Here is a 21,839-nt window from a genome sequence, read left to right as displayed (position 1 = left end):
TGGGTATGTGATGAAGGTGAACAATGATGGAAACCACAACAAGGGGTATGGCATACCTGACTGCTTCTCAGGCCCCAGCTTTGGGGCCGATCGGTACTTAACCATCTCCAACATCTAGTCTGAGGATAAGGCTGAGTATCACTGTGGTGAGATCCGTACAATTGATGGACAAGACTGGAATGCCACAGTGACACAGAAAAAAGGGAATGAGGTGAGAACCTCCCCTCCCTCTTCCCCACGGGGACTCAGGGTGAGCTGATCATTGTCCCTCTGCAGGACCCTGAGACCTTTGACCTTCTCCTAGCAAACCTCATCATCCTGCACCTCCTCCTTGAGACCTCACTAGGGTGAAGCAGACACAGGACAAAAATTAGGTCATTCTGACAACACAACATTCTGTTTCCTCCACCACAGGCCTGTAGGGATAATGATGGGAGAGACCTGAGCAGCCCAGGAAGGAAAACGACCCTGACAGAGTGGCTGACCTGAGATGAGTGTGTCCCGAAGAGCCATCGGGCCCTGTGTTCTTACCATGGGGCTCTGCTTGAGACAGGGACACAGATCTCAGGGTTCCAGGAGAGACCCTGGAGTCATCTGCAACTAATGTCCTGTCTCCGGGTGTACCATGGGGTATATCAGGACTCCTGTCAGGGTTGAGGGTTCAGCAGGAAGCATTTGGCCCTCTGGGGAGGCAGGACGGTGAGACCTGAACCCTATGGTGGGTTCTGAGCTGAGGTACAGTAGGTAAGTGGGGTGGATGTTAGGAGGTGTGTGGCAGGACCAACATGGAGCATGGCTTGTTCTTCTCCAGCTGACTTAGATTCTCAGCTTATGGTGCCAAGAATGGCTGCACATCCTACCCAAAGAATTTTCTAGGGCCAGGAGAATATCCACTGGCATAGCAGCAGGGCATGGTGGACAGAGGACACTGAGGTAGAAAATATGATGCCTCCCCGAGTCTCAGCCCTGTGAGTGATCCACCTGAAATACTCCTGGAGGGGACAGGTTTACTGGTCTCGTGGATTTCCTACATAGATTTTCTGGAATCACAAGCATGGTGTAAACATGGAGCAACCATATTGACCAAGCAATTCTAGTCCCTGGGCAAGGTCAAGTGGCATTTTGGGGCTGAACTCCAGAACATCAGACTGGTCTACCTCGGTGTCTGTTCTCTGAGATGGAAAGCCCAGGAGCTGCCTATGGAATGGATGACTCCCAAGTGGGCAGGAGGGGAGGAGGTGGCTTGTCTCCCAGGGAGGGAGTGGACAGGGTGCAGGAGGGCAGGAGGAGAGATGGACATCAGGGCTCAGTCCTGCAGTGACGTGTGTCAGCCTGTGGTTGGCGGAGTCACCGGGGTCACAGGGCCATCTCCCATGCTCTCCCACTCCAGTAAAGGCTCGATCTCTACAAGGATTTGCACTGACTTTGTCCCCAGCAAGGTCTCCTGTGGGTCCCTCCAGTGGGGTGTTTCCTCCAACATTTACATTGTAGGAAAGGGAGTCAGGAGGACTGTAGGGAAATAAATCCAAACCCCAGTGTGGACCACTCCACACCCATGTCCACCTGGGCCTTGTGTGCTAACAACTTGGAAGATGGTCAGCAGTAGCCTCTGATGGACAGACAGAGGGACAAAGTGATGACAGTGAGTGGAAAAGGGAGGCAGATAAAGATCATCCCCTGTCGTGCTTAGTTGGTGACCAAGCAGTGAGGGAGCTGACACCACAAAGCCTTGTCAGAGGGGGACCAAGGGACCATTAGAGGCCGTTTTTTATGGTCAAGGTTATGACAGGGTCAGGGTCTCATCAGAGGCCACTGTCAGCTCTTGTCATGTGAAAGTGACTAATGAATGGTGTGAAGGACGAATGTCCCTTTCTGAGTTGTCCACACCCGTGCACTAGTCCTCACAGATGCCAGGTGATCCTGAGACCTGGAGTAACAGTTTATTTCAAAGGTACTTGTTTCTGTGGCCTTAGCAGAGTCTCAAGAATGAATGTCATGTAGTGTCATTGTCACAGTTGGGGAATCTCTAAAGCCTGAGAAGCTATGGACAAATCAGTCCAGGTAGAAGCTGAAACAGGTCACAGGACCTCCATATGGATGCACATTGGAGCTGCTGTGGCTGTGAGTGGACAGGGGAGGCCAGGCAGGTGGCTAGGAGTGAGAATGTGCTGGAGGAGGGGTCCTTCCCCTCTGGCTCATCGTGCATCTCTCACTCTCTCTCCTTCTCTCTCTCTGTCTCTGTCTCTGGATTTCTCCTCTTAGTCATGTTATGTTTAATTCTTCCATTATGTTTTTATCCTATGCTGTTCCGTTTATATCTTTTCTCATTGTCTTTTCCTGTCCATTTTGTGTGTGTGTTTGTCTTTATTCCTTAATAGTTATGAAATCAAAAATATTGACAATGTGTCTGTCACTGTTCTAGGTGTCCTCTGTGTCAACCAGTATCCTAGCCCCTCCCCTACAGGATGGAGTCCTCATTCCCCAGAGGCTAGTGTGTCTGAACTCCAGCTCCAGGACTTGCTTCTGCTGAAGAGAGCTGGCACAGCAGGGACAATCCCCTTCCTGGTGGCAGCCTCTATCTAGTGACCTGTGTGTGTGGTGGGGTAGAGGCAGAGCCCCCACCTCAGTCGGTAGGATCTGAAGAGCAGGCCCAGGACCAGAGCCCCTTTAGTTCTACTGTGGGCCTGGCTGTGTCTGCTTCACAGATCAATGTCCATCTCCACCCACATCCACTCCCTTCAACCCTTCCTGTCCTTGGGTGTGTTCTCTGGTTCATCTAGACTTCCTGCACACTGGTCTCTGAGTGAGAGTTGGCTCCTGGGAAGCTTCACCGGCCACAATTTTTTTTTCCTTTTTCTTTTTTTTGTTGAGTTTTAATTTACATACAATAAAATCCACATTTAGTGAACAGTTCTGTGAGTTCTGATAAATGCATTCAGAGGTGTACTCATTTCCACAATGACGATGTATAACAATTCATTCATTAGCCATAAATTCCACAGAACCCTTGGCAGTCATAGCCTCCACCCCCACTGCACAACTCCTGATCTCTTGTCTGTCCCTATAGTTAGGTCTTCGCAAGAACATCTTAAAATGAAATCATACGTGGTAGCCTTTTGGTTCTGGCTTCTTTCACTCAGCATAATGCATTTCAGATGTGTCCATGTTGTATGTTAAGACTTCATTCCATTTTCATTGCTGAGTGGAATTCCTTTGCATGGGCGACTCACAGTTTGTTTAACCATTCCCCAGTGAAGTGACATTTGGGTTGTTTCCAGTTTCCATTCTTTAGCAATTTCAGTTAAAATCTTTATTACATTTGTTATAGGTTTTGTGTAGATATAACTTTTCATTGCGCTCAGGTAAATACCTGGGAATGGAATTTCTGGGTCATATGGTAGATATTTAGAGAACTTTCTCAGAAACTGCCAAACTCTTTTCCAATATGGATGCTTGATTTTCCATTTTCATTATCACCAGGCGTTTATGAGACCTCCAATTGTTCCACATCCTCATTAAACTAGATTGTCAGGGTTTTTAAAGCCATTTTAATGTGTCTGTAGTAGTATCTCATAGTGTTTTTAACTACCTTTTCCTTAGTGATTGTGATTTTGAGCTCCTTTTCAGGTTCTTATTTTTCATCTGTGTATTTTATTTGGTAAAGAGTTTCACCAAATTTTTGCACATTTTCAAATTCAGATTCCCCAGGTGACTTGTCCTCATCTGTGTGTGTGTATTTAGATCAATGTGATTTTATCCCGTGAGTAGGTTCACATGTCCACCACCATTGTCAATTCCATCTCCACAGGGATCCCTTGTGTTGTCCTTTTCTATCAACATCCACCTCCTCCCTCCGAGGTGCCCTTCACTGCCCCTAACCCCTGGAATCCACTAACTGATTCTCCATTTCTAAAATTTTGTCTTTTCAGAAAGGGTATATAGAAATAAAGAATAGGGGTTGGCCCCGTGGCTTAGTGGTTAAGTGCGTGCGCTCCACTACTGGTGGCCCGGGTTTGAATCCTGGGCGTGCACCAATGTGCTGCTTGTCCGGCCATGCTGAGGCGTCCCATATACAGCAACTAAAAGGATGTTCAGCAGCTGTGACATATGACTATCTACTGGGGCTTTTGGGAGAAACAGGAGGAGGATTGGTAATAGATGTTAGCTCAGGGCCCCTCTTCCTCAGCAAAAACAGGAGGAACTGTATGGATATTAGCTCAGGGCTGATCTTGCTCACACAAAAAAACAAAAAAACAAAAAAAACAAACAAAGATTGTTAAATAAAAAGAGAAATAAAAAATAGAGTCCTATAGTATCTAGCCTTTTGATATTGGCATTTTTCACTCTGCATAATCTGCTGCACACTCGTCTTCATCACTGTTGCATTAACGGTTGATTACTTTTCATTTCTGAGTAGTATTCCACAGTCCCAATGTACCAAAGTCTATTTATCAATCCGCTCATTGAAGGACAACTGGATTGTTCTCGTTTTAGGGTTATTATTCATAAGGTTGTATGAACATTTGTGTATAGATTCGCTATGAAAATAAGTTTTCATCTTCCAAAATAATTGTCCAAGAGTACAATTGCTGGATTGTATGGTAACCAAAAGTTTGTTTTTTTTAAGAAGCTTCCAAACTCATTCCGTAGTATCTGTAGCATTTCCCTTTCCCAACGGGAGGCGTGAGTGACTCAGTTTCTCCACATCCTTGCCAGTATTTACAGTTGTCACTATTTTTATTGTAGCCATTCTGATAGGTATGTAGGGATATATCCTTGTAGTTTCATGTGTGTTTCCCTCATGGCTAATGAGCACATCTTTTCATTTGCTCTTTGCCATCTCTATATCCTCTTCCATGAAATGTTTGTTCTTGTTCATGCCCAATTTCTGAATGGAGTTATTTTTACATTCATTTTTGAGAGTTTTTACATTCTCTATACGTTAGTCATTCGTTGGATACATGGTTTACAAGTATCTTTTCTCTGTTACTGTTTTTTCATCCTGTTTAGAAAGTTTTACAAAGCGAAATATGTTAATCTTGATGAGGTTCAATGTATCTTCTTCCTTTTGTGTTTGAGGCTTCTGATGTCATCAAACAATTCTTGTCTAGCCTTCAAGCCCAAATATTTTTCCTATGTTTCTTTTTCTAAAAGATAAAAAAAGAATTTCCTGAGAGGTACATGAGCAATTTGTCTGTATCTGATCATGAAATCATTCCTCAATGCAACAGCATGATGACTGTCCCTACAAGCTCCTCCCTCAAGCACTGCCCAGCCCCCTCCCAGGGATGATCCATTACTAGAAAGCATGACTGAGGGATTGTCCCCAAGCACAGAGAGGAAACCCATGGCACAGACTGAGGTTTGTGTGCATGCACTGGGGGCAGGGTGCACACTTTCTAACTGAACACCAGAGAGAGCTCTGAGTCCTCAGGTACAGACTTTGGGAATAGGGCCCATTTTGACAGCCAGCTTTAAGCTGAGACTTTTCTGCTCAGCAGAAGACCTAACAAGGCCAGAAGAAGGAAGGAAGTAGATTTGCATTTCTTCAGAGAATAAGAGAGGCCCTGAGGCAGATCTTCAGCTGTGGGCTCAGAGGCAGAGCTCTGGGGAGTCTCCACCATGGCCTGGACCCCTCTCCTGCTCCCCCTCCTCACTCTCTGCACAGGTGCTGCCACTCAGGGCTCAGCCCCCTAAGAAACCAGGGAGCAGCCTGGGCCCGACCTTCAGCTCTGCAGAGGGGAGGCTGCAGGGTGTGTGCCCTCTGGGAATGAGACTCTCATCCTCACACTCACCTCTCCTCTCCTCTCTTGCAGGTTCTGTCGTCTCCTCTGAGCTGACACAGCCAGCCAAAGTGTCCGTCGAGTTGGGACAGACAGCCAGGATCACCTGCCAGGGAGGCAGCTTTGGAAGTTATTCTGCCAGCTGGTACCAGCAGAAGCCAGGCCAGGCCCCTGTATTGGTTGCCTATAGTGATAACTACCAGCCCACAGGGATTCCTGACAGATTCTCAGGCTCCTACTCAGGGAACACAGCCACCCTGACCATCAGCGGAGCCCAGACAGAGGATGAGGCTGACTATTACTGCCAGTCATTGGACAGCAGTGCTAATGCTCACAGTGACACAGGCTGATGGGGAAGTGAGACACAAACCCCCTTCTCATCTGTGTCACACTCTCCTCCAGCCCCAGGAGGACTGTAGACAAAGCAATGAGCAGGTCTGGCCTAGGTCCCCAGATCTCAGGTCCCCCAGCTGCACTCTTCTCCCAGTCCTCCAGGCAGGCTCTGCAGTGGGTGCATCAGGACTGGATTTAAGGCTGGTAGGACCAGGATGTACTGGTGTTTCCTGTGCAATGGTGCGAATTGGGCTCAGAGGGCCTGGAGTGACGTACAGACAGAGGGATATATATGGCCATTTGTCCTTTTGTCTGTATTTCCATTTGGGAGTGACTGAGCCACCGATTGTTCCACTTTCTCTAAGTTAGTGCTCAGAATTGCTGAGGTCAGCTGGTCCTCTGAAGCCTCTGACTTCCACAGCAGCCTGAGACTCTGAATGGGTCAAATTAAGGTAGTGGACTCGGTAGTGTCTCCATGGATCCCCTCTTCAGGGCTCACACACCCACCCATCACTGCTGGGAATCCCTGGATGTTCATAGCAGTGCCCTCACTAGGAAATACCTTTGTTTGCAGAGAATTGCCTCCCCTAAGCTTACACTCCTCTCTGATTGTGACTCAGGTCCAATGACTGCCTGATGTCAAGACCCCAGGGTAATGCCTCAGTTCAGGATGACCTTGGATGGCCTCCCAGCTCAGTCCTCATTTTTATCCACATGGCAGGGCTGCTCAGTCCTGTCTCCATGCTTCCTTCCAAAGAGATCCCCTGAAACGCTACTGCATGCAGTTCTCCATGTCGCAGTGTGCTTCCAGGGACCCAAAGAGAAAATAAATGTCTAGAGTAAAGAGTAAGGAAGAAGAGGGATCTGCACAGAGAGAGAACCCTGGAGTTCTGCAAATATTCCTAAGAGGACTGAGGAGTCATGTGTGGGAGGAAACTGCATGAGGTTGAGGAAACTACCACCCAGACACACTAGAGGAACATTCCGCAGTGCTCACACTCACACAATCATATAGTGCTTGTTCCCAGTCAGAGGGGAAGCTCCTAGTTAAGGCATCAGGTTAACTAGTCAGGAGAAGTTGTGTCATTGGTGGGGAACATTAGCACCGGAATAAAGTCTCCTCTGCTGCCACCTACGAAATTGCACAAGCAAATTGAGAATGGATGGAGCTGTGTTCCAGTCATTTTACTGAATCCGAAATAAGAAACAAAAACATGAGAATTGTGAGTATGGAGGACCCAAGAAAGAAAAATTCGCAAAACCTGGCATCCAAACAAAACTATCTTACAAAGAATCAGGAAAATAAGAGCTATAATGAGTTCAAAAATCATTAATTTAATTGGCCCTGAAATGGACCAAACAATGTAACTTATAGACAAGTATATGAAAGTAATAATGACAACGATATTCCATGTGTTTATGAGGATACAGGCAACACTGAACATATTAAATGGTGACATATACATGAAAACACAGGTATACATTGATCACCGAGCACTGCTTTAGAAGTGCGGCACATATAATATACAAATGATTTCAAACCAATAATGTAACAGTCCACCCTAAGATACTGTACAAAGAGGAAACTGAACAAAAGCAGGCAGAAGAAAGTAAATGATAAAGATAGAGTGGAAGTTAAGGAAATAAATAGAAAAAATAAGAGGGAATCAATAAAACAAAAGTTGGTTTTTTGAAAACATCAAGAATATTGACAAACCTTTGAGTAACCTGATCATTAATAAAAAAGCAAATTACCAAAACTGAGAAGTAAATAGGAGCCATTACTAATTTAAGGTTGTCAGGGAATCCTATAAAATTGTAAGCTAATAATGATATGAAATGGACAAATTCCCAGAAAGACACAGATTACTAAAACTAACTCATGAAAAAACTAGAAAACCTGATGAAGTCTGTAAAAAGGAAAGAGATTAAATTAATTATCAAAAACTACCAAGAAAGAAAGACCTAGACTCAGATGGTTTCACAGGAGAATTCCATCAAATATTTAAAGAAGAATTACTACCAAGTTATTCACAATCTCTTCCAAAAAATAGAAGGGGCTAGAACACTTACCACTTCACTCTATGAGGCCACTATGACTCTTACACCAAAACCAGATAAATAGATCATAAGGAAGGAAAAGTACAGATCAATAACCCTTTTGGATACAGACACACACACAAAAAACCTCTACAAATTACTAGAAAACCTTATCCAGCGACACAGAAAAAGGAATACACAACATGATCAAACAATATTTATTGTAGGAACGCAAGGTTGTTTTAACACCTGGAAATCAATTGTTGGATTGCAACACATTAATAGAATAAAGGGCAAAAGTCATGATCTTCTTAGACTCACAATGTTTTCATGCAGCCCACATTGATATGGTTGTGTTTCTAGTTTTATTAGAGCATCAAGCAGGTATGATTGGAGGTGCAGAGATGGGATGGGGTTGTTAGTCCATGAAAAAGATCTGACTGTCCCACACCCAAATGTGAGATTATTGATGATAAATAAGAAAGGAGTGTAATTTGTGTTTCTGAATGTTCTGGTGTTCAGATGCCACTTCCTAGATGCGTGATATGGACACAGAATGAAAGAGTGACTAGGATTCAGGCATGATGAGGGGCAGGGGAAGGGTTTCAGTCAGAGAGAAAAACATATAGAAACTAGAAGACAGAAGAGAGCACTGTAACCACGGCCCCTCCAGGACCGTTTCAACTGACCCCATCTTATCAACAGGGTAATTAAGAATTGTCTTTCAGGAACTTGAGACCTCTTGTCCAGTACAGGCTGGTTGAGGCCACAAAAGCATCAACTAGACCTGTGAAAATGCCTGATAAGTGACCTCTTTGAATTCAAGGAGCTAAAAACTCCACCCTCAGATCATGATAACACCACCATTTTGTGAACATGTGTCCTATGAAAAGGCATGAGACTTGACTATATTTGCACAGATCATCAATTATCTCACTTCTTACCTCCAATAATCTGTCTCCACACTTCAGACCGCCCTGCCCTTCGTCCCATTAATTGTGCCCCATGCACTGAGTTGGGGATACAGATCTTAGGGCACAAGCCCCTTGTCTCCTGCAGATCCATCTCACAACATTCAGCTACATTTCTTTTCCCAAATTCTGGTGACACACCACAACAATTGTCTTTTTTAATGTGCATCAGCCAAGAAAACCCCAATTTTGTGCAGAAGCAATTTTTGGCAACCAGGAAGTGACTGAGTCCTGTGACTGTGCCCCTGAGGCTCTGAAAGCCCCAGCTGGGTGCAGAGTCTTTTCATTGACCTGAAGTATCTGCCTAGACTAGTGTGTCTAGAGGCTCAGCTGATCAAATTTCCATTTTACACTGTGATACTCCAGGCCCCAAGGCATTTTTTTTTCTTTTGGGAGAAGAAACAGCTTCTGGATCAAGACATCTCTGGGATCTGGAAGAGTAACTTCAAGAAAGTGACTGTACTTTACCTTGTCTCTATGGTTTGACTTCCTAGAAATATAAATTTACCTCTATTTTGGGGAATCCTGGCAGGCTGATCTGCAAACCTTGGGCCTGAGCCCCACAAGATAATTAGAAGCAAGACAAAAGGCCTGCTCGTGAAGTTGCTCCTGAGTAGCTCCTAGCACTGGTTGTGGGCTATTCCTGGTTCTGAGCAACTCCTGCCACTGTTTCTGACTTGCTCCTGGAATTCTAGCTAGTATTTTTCTCTGTGTTGTATATAGAATTGTATTGTGTGTTAATGTTTGTCCAAATTGTATTGGCTGTTTTGGGGACTGAGTTTCTCGATGACCATAACAAACTCGCTTTAGAAATTACCTTGTTTGTTGTGGCCACCTTGGGAAAAGCCCCCTAAAATGGGGACAACTGTAAACAGTTGGCAAGATAACATGAGATAATTTAAAATTATAGTGGCCATTTGGGGCTCGTTTTGAGCCTCCAAACCAAGGAATAAGGAATATTCTTTAATCTTTAAAGAGTCAAGTGCTCCATATGCTGGCACAATTACTCAAAACCTAAAGGTCCCAGAAAGTGAATCATTTACCAAGAACTGCAGAATCTTACCAAGTGTGCTTAGTGTCATGGGGGGCTTGGCTTAACAATCATCAGATTGGAGGTGCCCAAAATATGGCCAGACAAAACGTGGTTGTACCCTATTTTGCAGTCAGAGATAGTTAGACAGAAATGTGGGTTGCACTCGCTTTTGTGGCTAAGGCTCCTACCAAACTGCCATCAGCCTCAGGAGAATTACATTGGCCCCTAGAAGGAAAATTCTGATTAGATAACATCATTTAAAAGTGCACTTAAAGGCAAAAACTTCAGAATTCCAAGATAACATTATTGAAAGTTTTGTTGCAGAAAGCTAATACAAAATTAAGTTATAAAAGTTACATAAAAGAAAAGTACATTTGGTCTTGAGTTACAGACACTCGTGTAATCTACTCCCAGAGTTAATGAGACTCTGAGAGATTTTCTGGAAAACTACTGTTCAATACAGCCAAGTATATTTACTAGTCATCCCAGCTGAAACCTGACAAGATATTTGAAAGGAATTAGCAAATTATGGTCAGAAATTCAGCCAAACCGGAAGCTGATATTCAGAGCCTGATAGGAATATTTTTAGGTATTCTTTTCTAAGTTAAAATAAAACTAAGCACACAGAGGGAAAGAAGGAAATTAGGGATGATATAGATGGACAGGCAGATAAACTTATAATGTCATTTAAGTTACAACTCAATTTCTGAGGAATTATAACAACTCTCATTAAAAAAAAAAATCCTTGCAAAACTTGAAATGTAACTCTATAGGCGGTTCAGCTTCCACACATTTCCTTTACCTCAAAAATCTTGTAGCCTCTCTGAGAACTGTTATCTAGCACATCACGAATTCCTAAGACTGAAGAAACAAAAAAAAAAGAGAGAGAGAAACGGCCATAAGAGCACCCCATCCAAAATCTTGCGTCTTAAATGTCTTCTCCACAAATATTAGTGGAAAAACCCTGAAGCACAATTTTGATTAAATTATCTTCTCATAACTAGTTAGCCTTATATTACTTTACCTGCTTCATGCCAATAATTTTAAAACATTAGCTGTGAAGTCTCTCTCTATGTGTGTCTATTGTATACATATATATGTGAGTGATATTTTCTACCTCCAAATAGTATAATTTCTAAAAGCTCTATTTAATTGGCTTAAAGTAAGTGCTTATAGAAATGTATTGGAAACTAACCCAAATGATTTTCAAGCTAACATGTTATAAAATAATCTTTGTAAATAAAAGTTTATTCAGGATTGTTGGTTTGATTAAACTGGACATGTCCTCAGAGTCATCACCATTGGATATGATGCAGACATGTAGCCTTTATTTTACATTTATTGGTCAAATAACCTCACATTATCTCTGTTACAAAACTCACTAGCAAAAATTATAACTTAAAATGATAGCTGACTTTGCCTACTGTCTCATGAAGTTTTGTAGACAATCTGAATAATTCCTGGGAACAAGTAAACTAAATAGATCTGAAAAACATAAAAGTATGGGGGGAACTTTTTAATAATCATTATGTGTTATGTCATGTGTATTAAACTAACTTCCAAAATCTCTGGTAACTTGAAACTTTGAAGTTTTGCTAGGTGAAAGTAAATGATAAAAAATTCATCGTATATCTAGGTCCTTTTCAAATAAGACAAAATACTGAAACATTATTGCTAAACATGTTTATCTACTTTTGGCTTCTTATTACAGAGAAACTAAACTAAGCATTGCTTCACAGTGAGCGTTGTTTCCTATTTGACTGTTTTAAAACAGTTTTGATATTTGATGTTTTGATATTTTTGACAACTTTCCCCAAAATTCAAACTTTGAGAATTTCCAGTGGGACCCTAGGACCACTTAAAGAATTTTTTCACTCTTTCTATAAAGCAGGAGATATTAAACTAATTAGGTGTGTTTGGTATGTTAAATTACATGGGAAGCACTGTCAAATAAATGATGATAAACCTTCTTAGGTTATATTGTGTGGATGAATGTTATTAATATAAGTGTTTATAAAAAGTATATAACATTCCTAAAATTCTGATCTGTCCTGGTTGTCAGCCATAATTCTGGTTACTATGTTGAAGTGTTATATGTCACAGAAATAGCCAAGTTTCTTTGTCAGTTGCCCGTTCAGAGTCTTTTGTCATTTGCAGAACGTTGTTTTGCTCTGCTGTTTTTGCAGATGTATTTCATCTTCAGAGAGATTCATGGAAAGAACTCTGACACTTGTTCGAGAATGCAAGTTCCTGATAAACTTTCAGATTATGAAACTGAGCTGGGTAAGAAATTACACAACTCTAATGGAGAAATTGATGCCCTCATAAAACTGATAACAGAAGATTAAGGTCAAGATTTGATTACACAGGACTGAATGACCTGAGAGAATGATTATAATTTTTATTACTTTTCATTTGAGATAGTGCTGATTTTTAATGTTTTATTTTTCCAGATTTAGGCAAACTTTTTTCTCTTTTCTCTTAAGGTAACTATGACTTATAGCAATTTGGTAAATTATACCTTTGTAATCAGAACTGAAACATTTATCTTTCTCTTCCTACCTGATCCCTCCACAATTTGCAAACTCTTGATGAGTGAGTATTCTTATTTTCATGGCAATATAATTACTTGCATAAGTTCAATAAGAATCGGATGTCCTTATAGCATAGCACAATTGTCAACACTATTTATATCACCAAGGCTTTGCCTGGAATGTCATATTTGAGAGAAACATACATAGACTCAGATATACCAGACAGCTTTGACGAACAAAGCTTGGACTTTATGGAATAAAGCCACTTGGAAATATTGGCCTGGTACCTTGCTTACAGGGTTCCCACAAACCTGATTAGTTGAGTAAACAGGGTCACTTCCCGGGCAGGTACAAAGAACCTCACAGTATTTTGGGGAACATCAGAAGAGAGGATTTCACCCAAATCTATAGGTATTGCAGGAGGAGTCTAATGACAAGTCCTTTGGTTTCCTGGTCTCAAGAGGCCTTTAAATTTCAATCTAAGATTCTGTATGGAAAGTTCCAGCAAAGCAGATTTAAAAGAGCCTATATGACCAGTTGCTATTCTTGCTATACTTATGTAAATAATTGTACCAACTTTATTAAAACTAAACTTACTTTGCCAACCAATTAGTCCTAATTTGTCTATCTTTAGTAAAAATGCAGGCGATTTTAGAGAGAAAAATTATGTTCCAATAAAAACTGTAGTACACATTCATGGATATTAGATTCTAGTACTGTTAATTGTCTTTGAGGATTTTGTTTTCTATCTGTAAACTAGACTGGATCCTGAATTCGTCTAGTATACTGAAATATCCAGCTACAAATCTCCAAACTAATGTTTTCAATTTTCTCCCATCATTTTCATTTGGAATCGTTGAGAACTGAAACCATCCTTTTTCCTGAAGCCCTGTGAACTGAAGCTGGACAACTTGTTATAAACTTAAGATAGATTCATGCCTGTTGCTGTGTAAGCCACTCAGAAAGATACCTGAACACCAAATAACATCATGAGAGGCATTTCAAATTGCAAAAGAAGTTTCCACCCTAGCATCTAGAAATCTTCCCTACTGGCAGTCACCTGGGCTCAGAAACTTGTTTATAATTTGCTCCAGCCATTACCCTCATTTTTCTTTTCCTTTATCTAGAAATACTTTTTTATTAAATATCTGATTACCTGCTTACACAATATAGGCCTAACTTTGGGAGCCCATGTGCATCACCATCTTACTAAGAGACTGGTTCAGTGACATGGAACAACCTACACCCTTTATCAGCAGGAAGAAGCTTCAGTGTTCTTTGCCCTATATCTCTCAAGATTGAGGAATGAACAACAAAAAGGGGGGATTTGTCGCCATGGGTCCTCCAGGCCTAGTTCCACGGACCTGATCTTATCAATAGAGTGATTAAGAGTTGTCTTTCAGGAGCTGAGACCCCTTGTCCAGTTCATGTCAATTGAGACAATCAACCCATCAGCTGGGCATGCACAAATGTTGGATAAGTGAACTTTTTGATGTCAAGGAACTAAAAACTCAAGCCTCAGATCATGGTGACACTGCCATTTTGTGAACATGCGTCCTATAAAGAGGCATGAAGCTTGACAATGCTTGCACAGATCATCATAACTGATGACCTCACTTCTCTTTACCTCCAATTTTCTATCTCAACACATCAGACCACCTTTCCCTTATCACATACATTGTTTCCCAAGCCCTGGATCAAGGAGAAAGATCTGTGGACACATACCCCCTGTTTGCTTGTAGATCAATCTCACAAAATAAAGCTATATTTCTTTTCTCAAAAGCTAATGCCGTAATAATTCGCTATTTTGTGTGCATCAGGCAAGAAAACCCAAATTTTGTGTGGTAACAGAATGATGTGTGGAGGAAGTAGGAAAGTCCAAATCAACTGGAGATGTGTGTGATCAAAGAAAGAGCAGGAAACACATATTTCTGTCAGGACATCCCATTAGGACATCACCTCCCAACACACCATCCATGGGGATTGTGAAAAAGTCTGTTCTTAAGCATTTCCCAACATCACTGCAGGGTCTAGGTCTGAATCAAGTTCAGCTGATGATGGCAAGACAATTAAGTCCCAAGACCTAGGTGGCCCAGGAAGAACTTCGGATGACAAGCAGGAGGAAGTGAAAATTTCCATGGTGACCTAGACCAGAGCTTCTGACACTTTAGTGAACACACAGGCCCCTGAGTGTCTCCACAAGATGCAGATACAGCTGCAATGGGTCAGGGAAGGCCCTGGGAATCTGCATGTCTAACAGCTCAGAGGTGAGCCTGTGCTGCTGGTCCTCTGAGATCCACACTTTGAGTGGCTTCATTCTTGCTCACCTGCTACTCACAGCTCAGGTGAGAGTCACCACAGAAAGTTACAGTCTGTGCAGCACAGGGGACTTGCTCTCCCTCCCACCCAGGCTCCGTGGGGTCTTGGCCCTGCACTCAGCTCTGCCCATATTTCTCACTCCCATAATGGTTGAGGGCTCATTCTGTCCCGACTCAGCCTCTTTAGACATCTGGGGCCCTTGAACAATGGTTACCATCTCCTATGCTGAAGTAGCAGTGACACTGGGGTTTATAATTGTCTCCATATAGCAACAGCACTTGGCTCAGCCCCGCTTTACTGAGGAATGAGGTCAACAATCAAACCTCACAGGCCCTAGACTTCAAATCTGGCAGCACAGCCTCTCTGAGTATATTTTGCCTCCAGCCCAGCCAGGAGCCTGCTTATTATTGCTGTTCCTATGCAGGGTGGGGGAGGAGGACTTGTTCCCACTCTTCCTTAGTAATGAGGAAGTGAGACCAAAGCCATTCTAGGCTTTCCATTCTCCCCTTCTTCCCCCTGTGCTGTCATCAACTCCCTTAGAGTGAGACATTTTCTAGGTTTCGGGCCGAAGATATAAGGCCCCTCTTCTCTCCCACAACTTGGCAAAGTGCGTCCTTGGGGGCCTCAGCTTATTGAGGCCTCTTGAGAACAAAGGGTCTGTCCCTACCTGTGATCTGTGGGCTCAGATACCACTTGATCTGCTCAGTAGAGGCAGGTATAAACGAGATCCAGATGGCCCAGAGTCCAGGCTGAAACAGTGCAGGTGTGTCACCTTGAGATCCTGCCTCTAGCAACTACTGTCCACCCCATCCCGGAATTGGGGCATCTCCGTAGCTTTTCAGATCTGTCCTCTCTTCCCATTACCAGGGAGAGGAGTGGAAGACAGGGGACCCTTGTCTCACTTGCCTGCTACATAAGGAAGCAGATCTTCAGGGGAACTTCCACCCCATGTGGCATCAGCCTTGGTCTGCAACCTACAGCCTTAGAGCCCTGAAGGAACCGTGGGTCCTACTGTCCTCCTCATAAATCCCTTTCTCCACCCATGGTTTATCTTGGCTCTTTGCCCCTCATCAATATTCCTAAGAGTACTGATCATTACCAGGTTAACACTCAATTATCCTTCTTCACTCTATATAAAAGTTACAACCTTGAGGAGGCCACTCGTGACATAAGTTGGACAGGTGAGATACTTTTGCTGAAGGTTCTTGCTGGACTCTGTATTTCCCCTTTTGTGGCTCTTAGCACATGTAATATCTCGTTTGTACTTTTGTCATGGTTAGACAGTTCTGGGAAGGAGAGATTGTGCACAGGGCCAAAAAACTAGTAATTTTTAACATTTATACTCATGGTCATAACTCACATGGAAAACTACAGAGTGTTCTTTTGGGATAGGACAAGGCTCCGGAGACCACGTGCATCACTCCTGATAGTGACCCCAGACGGAGCAGGCATGGGGACAGAGGTGTCTTAGCTTAAAAGATGGATCGTGCTGCCTACTTGAGACAGGCTCCTGGGAGGAAAATCCACACTTTAGGCGATGGAACCACTTGGCAGGAGGCCCCTCTACAGGGGTTGTGATCATAGAGACAAAGCAGCTGGAAGGAGCCCAGTCCTGCTGCTGAGGCCCTGAGAGCAGAGTTCTAGGGGTGACTGAGTTAGTTTGCTGAGTTAGTTAGTGTCCAGGCTCCGTCACACGGTGAGCACTTGTCTGACACAAAGAAAGGTGACTTCCTTATCCTCCCAGGCAGGCCATAGTGAGACAAGACTCCCATTACTTTAGTGGGGGCATCAAGGACAACTGTCTTCCTGCCAGAGGTCCTGGAACACCAAACTCATCTGCTTCTCCTCCAACTGCAGGTCCTGGTCTTCCTGAGCCAGCTCAGCTCTGCTGTGGACTTGGAGTCCCTAATGAAACCGAGCAAGAAGAGGTTAAAAAATCTTCTCTGGGCTAGAAGAAGAGAGCAAAGACTTGGAGATAAGCTTTGCTAACTGCAGCTGTGCATATTCAGCATAATCAACTGTTGTTTAAAACTAACCAGGTCATTCTGTCCCTCCTTAGTATATGAGTGAGCTGTCTTTCCCAGGAAATCAAGGTCCAGACATCAAGATTTAGCCTTACAGAAAAGTCCAGATGGTCAAGGGAAAGATCTTCAGTATTCAAGTTTAAATGCAAGCTGGTGGGAAGGTGCCAGCCAGCATGTCCACACGCTCCCCCTCCCTTACCTAAAACCCCAGCACATGCTCTCCCTCACAACCTTTAAAACCCCTTGCCTCCCATCTTTTGGGGAGATGGAACAAATTTGAGAGCTTTCGTCTCCCGGCTGATGTCACCTGAAATAAAAACTCTTTCCTTGCCACAAGCCTGGCGTTCTAGTTTTATTTGGCCCCTCTTGTGTGGGGTTTTTTTAGAACAGCCCCTCTATTATCCCCCTTTTACTCTATAAAAGCAGCTCCCCTCCTTTGTTTCTGGATTTGCCTATCATTTGCCATAGCATGCACATGCCAAATTGCAATTTTACTGTTTTTTCCTGAATAAACTCATTTTGAGGGTAAAACAACTGAAGAATTTGCTTTTTAGGTTGACACCATTCAAGACTGCATGCTGCCCTCTGTGCAGATGAGGTTTGCAGTCTTTGGAGAACTAAGTCCCCCCTCCCAGGATGAGGAGTCACATGCTGGGCTGACTAGTGAGACAATGGGGATGAAATGACATGCATCACAGATCTGGACAAGCATGAAGGAGTTCTGCTGTAGTTGTGCTGGGACATCCCATGATGTCTCTGTTGGAGAATCAGGACCACATCCCTGGGCCCAAAGGCCTCGTGAACAGGACAGACAGCTGGGAGGATGTGGCCTCCCGTGATCTGTGCAAAGGGCAGTGCATCTGTGGGCATGTGTGTGTGCTTCTGTGTGTGCATGTGTGTGTGTGCATGTCTGGGTACATGTATGTGTGTATTTTGGTGCTGTCAGGAAGTTTTGCCAATGTCAAATGTCCCAAGCCAAGACTTCAGGTTTCATAAGTTTCCTCCTTCCTCTATTCCAGTGTCTTTGCTTTGTATCACTTTAAGAATAATGAGCAAGGATATTAATAGAAGGAGGAGGAGGAAATATTCACATGTGCTTAATATGTATCAAGCACCATTCAAAGCGCTTCATATTTACTAACTTGTTTAATCACAAATCCTCTATGAACAAGCATTCTCATTATCACCCCAATTTACAGATGGGGAAGCTGAGGCCTGGAGGGATGAGCAACCTGCCTGAGGTCAGAACTAGAAAATGTGGCCGACCCAGCATCAACTCAGGTCTTCTGACCCCAGAGTCCCTGGGCTTCACCATCATCCTGTGGCCTCTCATTGTGCTTTCAAAGCTGAGACTTTGCCTCCCCTCAGGGTACCAGAAAGTGCTCTCTCCTATTTCAAAAAGAAATGACTGACCTTGTGAATTTTCTGTTCAGCCCTGTCCAAGAGAAATAAAATGTGAACATTTTAATAACACTTGTTATCGAAAATTTTCAGTAGCCAAATTTTAAAATGAAGAGAAACAGGTGGAATTGATTTTCATAATATATTTTGTTTAACTCAGTTTAAATATATCATTTCAATAAGAATTAAATATAAAATATTGAAATATTTTGCGTTATTTTTGTGCTACATCTTTGAAATGTGGTGGGTATGTCAGAACTACAGCACGTCTCCACTGGGACTACACACATTCGTGCTCAGCAGCCACATGTGGCTTGTGTCCACCCTGTGGACAGAGCAGGTTAGATGGATGAGGTTTCCCTGGGGTACCTGTCCCTGCAGGATGTACTCATTGGCACGAGGGGGCGATGGAGGGTCCCATGACAGAGCCTCACTGGGGAGGAATGGCTGCTCCACTTTCCAACAAAACCAGGAGTATTGAGGATATCCAGAAACAAGGGAATTTTTATAACATACGTCTACACTACTTCTGTTCTTAAAGATAAGATATTAAATACAGCTACAAAGGCCAGCCATGAAGGCCAAGTGGTTAAAACTTTGGTGCTCATGTTTCTGTGGCCCTGGTTCATTTCCCGGTTGCAGAACACCACCATCCACCAGTTGCCTTGCTTTGGTGGCACCTCACATAGAAGAACTAGAATGACATACAACTAGGATATACAACCATGTACTGGGGCTTTGGGGAGGAAAAAACAAAACAAGAGGAAGATTGACAACAGATGTTAACTCAGGGCAAATCTTTGAAAAAAATAAAACTTTTTAAATTTTTATTATTTTATTTTTTTTTACATTTTTAAAGATGAATCTGAGCCATCAAATACATTTTCATTATTAGTCACTGTGGAAAAAGACAAAAGTCTGTGTGAATAGTATTATGAATATTGCTGCAACTTTCTCTTCAGTGGGAAGATCATTTCCATAAACCTCTTGAAATGTCATAAAGTAATATTTTGTGCATAGGATGGCTGATCCTAAGGAATAGCTTCTTGAACTTAGATGACCTGATATTCTCCACAAAGAGATATATTTGCCCAATTCACCAACACTGATCACTTTTATGAAGGTCAATTCTCCCAGGATCTACTAACAAGTTCCCTCCATGTTGTAATGAGACCCAGAAGCAAAGGGGTCAGAACTGGCCTGGGGAGTGGCCAGCAGGGCCCCGTGGGGCAGACTCTGAGGGGTGAAGTGTGAGGAGAGGAGGCATCGAGGTGGGAAGTTGGAGAGGAGCCGTGTGTAACACGCTCAGCGGGAACAGTGGTGCACGTGTCTGAGGCATGTGGCCCTCGTCTCACCTTCAATGCTCTCTTCAGACCAAACTCTGAGGAGTGAGCACATGGGTCTCCTGTCTGTGCACAGGTATCAGCACAGTGCTTCACACGTTATTTCTGTGAACAACGTCTCCAGAATTTGTCAGTGAATTAGTGTCGTCACATCCTCAGCAATACCAGGTTTGAAAATAAACACATTTCTTCAGGATGTTAGGTGAAAAATGCATCTTGCTATCATGTTTATTATAAATAAAAGGTTTCTGGTCCTTCTCTGACAGTTGTCCAAACTCACTGATATCTATCAAGTTAGAAAAGGATCATGATCCTAATTTGTCAGGAGCTGAGCCTGACAGGAGGAACCTGACCAAGCATATGATTTCCCCAACATCCCGCTGATACATGTTCCTGTGTTCTCTGCCTTGGCGAGGGCAGAGGGAGCCTCCCCATCTCTGTCCACAGAGAGAATTGTGTTTCCATGGGCACACAGATTCCAGCACCATGAAGATCTGAGCAGTCTTCAGAACAGACTCAGGGAGGAGGAGCACCTGAATACAGAAGAGAGGGTAGTGACAGGAGGCCCAGGAGGGCTTGGATGAAGGAGGAGGAGGACATGGGGTGTGGTTAGGGGCAGGTAGGGCAAGGCTCACAGGTCAGGCTCTGAGGTCAGTCTCCTGAATTGGAATCTTGACTCACTCCTCACTGTCTGGGGGACTGGGAAAATCATTTCACCTCACAATGATGGTTCCCTCCTCACCAGCCTGGAGGAGAGGCTGACCATAAGCAGAGGGCTGCTGGGGGGTTATTGTTATGTCTGGTTGAGGGGGGGCATGTCTACACTGACCAAAGGTTGGGCATCTATTGAGGGCTAAGAAAGAGTCATTGTGTTGAACTAGCTGTACATGTAGGATGACATTCCTTCTGGCAGCACCAGGGGGCACTGTGGGTCATGGTTTGGGTACCATAATAATTCCAAGTCCCCTGGGCTGTGCTCAAGTGTAAAGAGAGTGACTGATGCTTCCTTTGTAGATACTTCTATTGGATAGAATCAACCTCACACTCTGAAACCGACACCTGGCCCTTCTTCTGACCTCAGGACATTACCAGCTGGAGGTCTTAAGGCTCAGGGCTTAGAGGGAATGAAGAACAGATATGCATTCAGTGCCACTCACTTCTTGAGGGGCAGGAAGAGAGGAGAGTCTGGAGCTAGGAGAGACCAGTCCAGTTGGGCAGGCTAAGGGCAGAGCTCCTGGAAGCCCCCCAGACAATGGACTGGGTTCCCTTCCACCTCTTGCCCCTCATTTTCTCCACAGGTCACACTGTCCCAGGGCACTCAAGGGTCTCTCTCCTTGACATTTCCCTCCAAGCACAGTCCCCAGGGACATCTCTCCTCTCTCGGGGCATTCAGCATCATTCTTGTGTTTTCTGTTTCCAACTCTCTGTGCGCTGCCTGTGCTGACCCAGCTCGCATCTGCATCTGCCTCCCTGGGAGCCTTGGCCAAGCCAACATGCACTCTGAGCAGTGAGCACAGCAACTACATCATTCACTGTATCAACAGAGACCAGGGAAGGCCCCTGGGTACGTGATCAAGGTGAACAGTGATAAAAGCAACAGCAAGGGGGAGGGCATCCCTGACAGGTTCTCAGGCTCCATCTCTGCGGCTGACTGCTACTTAACCATCTCCAACATCCAGTCTGAGGATGAGGTTGAACATCACTGTAGTGAGAGGCATATAATTGATGGACAGGTCAGGTAAGCCATAGTGACACAGACAAAGGGATGTGAAGCTAAAACCTCCTCCTCCCTCTTCTCCACAAGGACTAAGGGTGAGCTGCTCCCTGTCCCTCCTAGGACCCTGAGACCTTTAACTCTTCTCCTTGCCAAATCCAACAGCCTAGACCTCCTCCTCAAGCCACTGCTAGAGTGAGGCAGACACAGGTCATAAATTAGATCATTTTGACAACCCCTTATTTTGTTTCCTCCACCACAGACCTGTAGAGATGTTGCTAGGAGAGACCAGACCAGCCCAAGCAGGTAAAGAAAGGTCAGAGAGTGGTTGGACTGAGATGACC

At 43.8% G+C, this 21,839-nt stretch overlaps 1 pseudogene; it reads left to right on the top strand.

The window, feature by feature from the left end:
* Nucleotides 1-5,594: 5,594 nt before the first annotated feature.
* Nucleotides 5,595-21,839, top strand: part of LOC101399625 (uncharacterized) — a 54,212-nt pseudogene continuing 37,967 nt past the window's right edge.

This window comes from Ceratotherium simum, chromosome 35 (assembly GCF_057802395.1).
Source record: "Ceratotherium simum simum isolate JZ-2026a chromosome 35, ASM5780239v1, whole genome shotgun sequence".
Lineage (NCBI taxonomy): Eukaryota > Metazoa > Chordata > Mammalia > Perissodactyla > Rhinocerotidae > Ceratotherium > Ceratotherium simum.
Note: the sequence above shows the minus strand (reverse complement) of the source record. Positions and strands in the feature narration are given on the sequence as shown.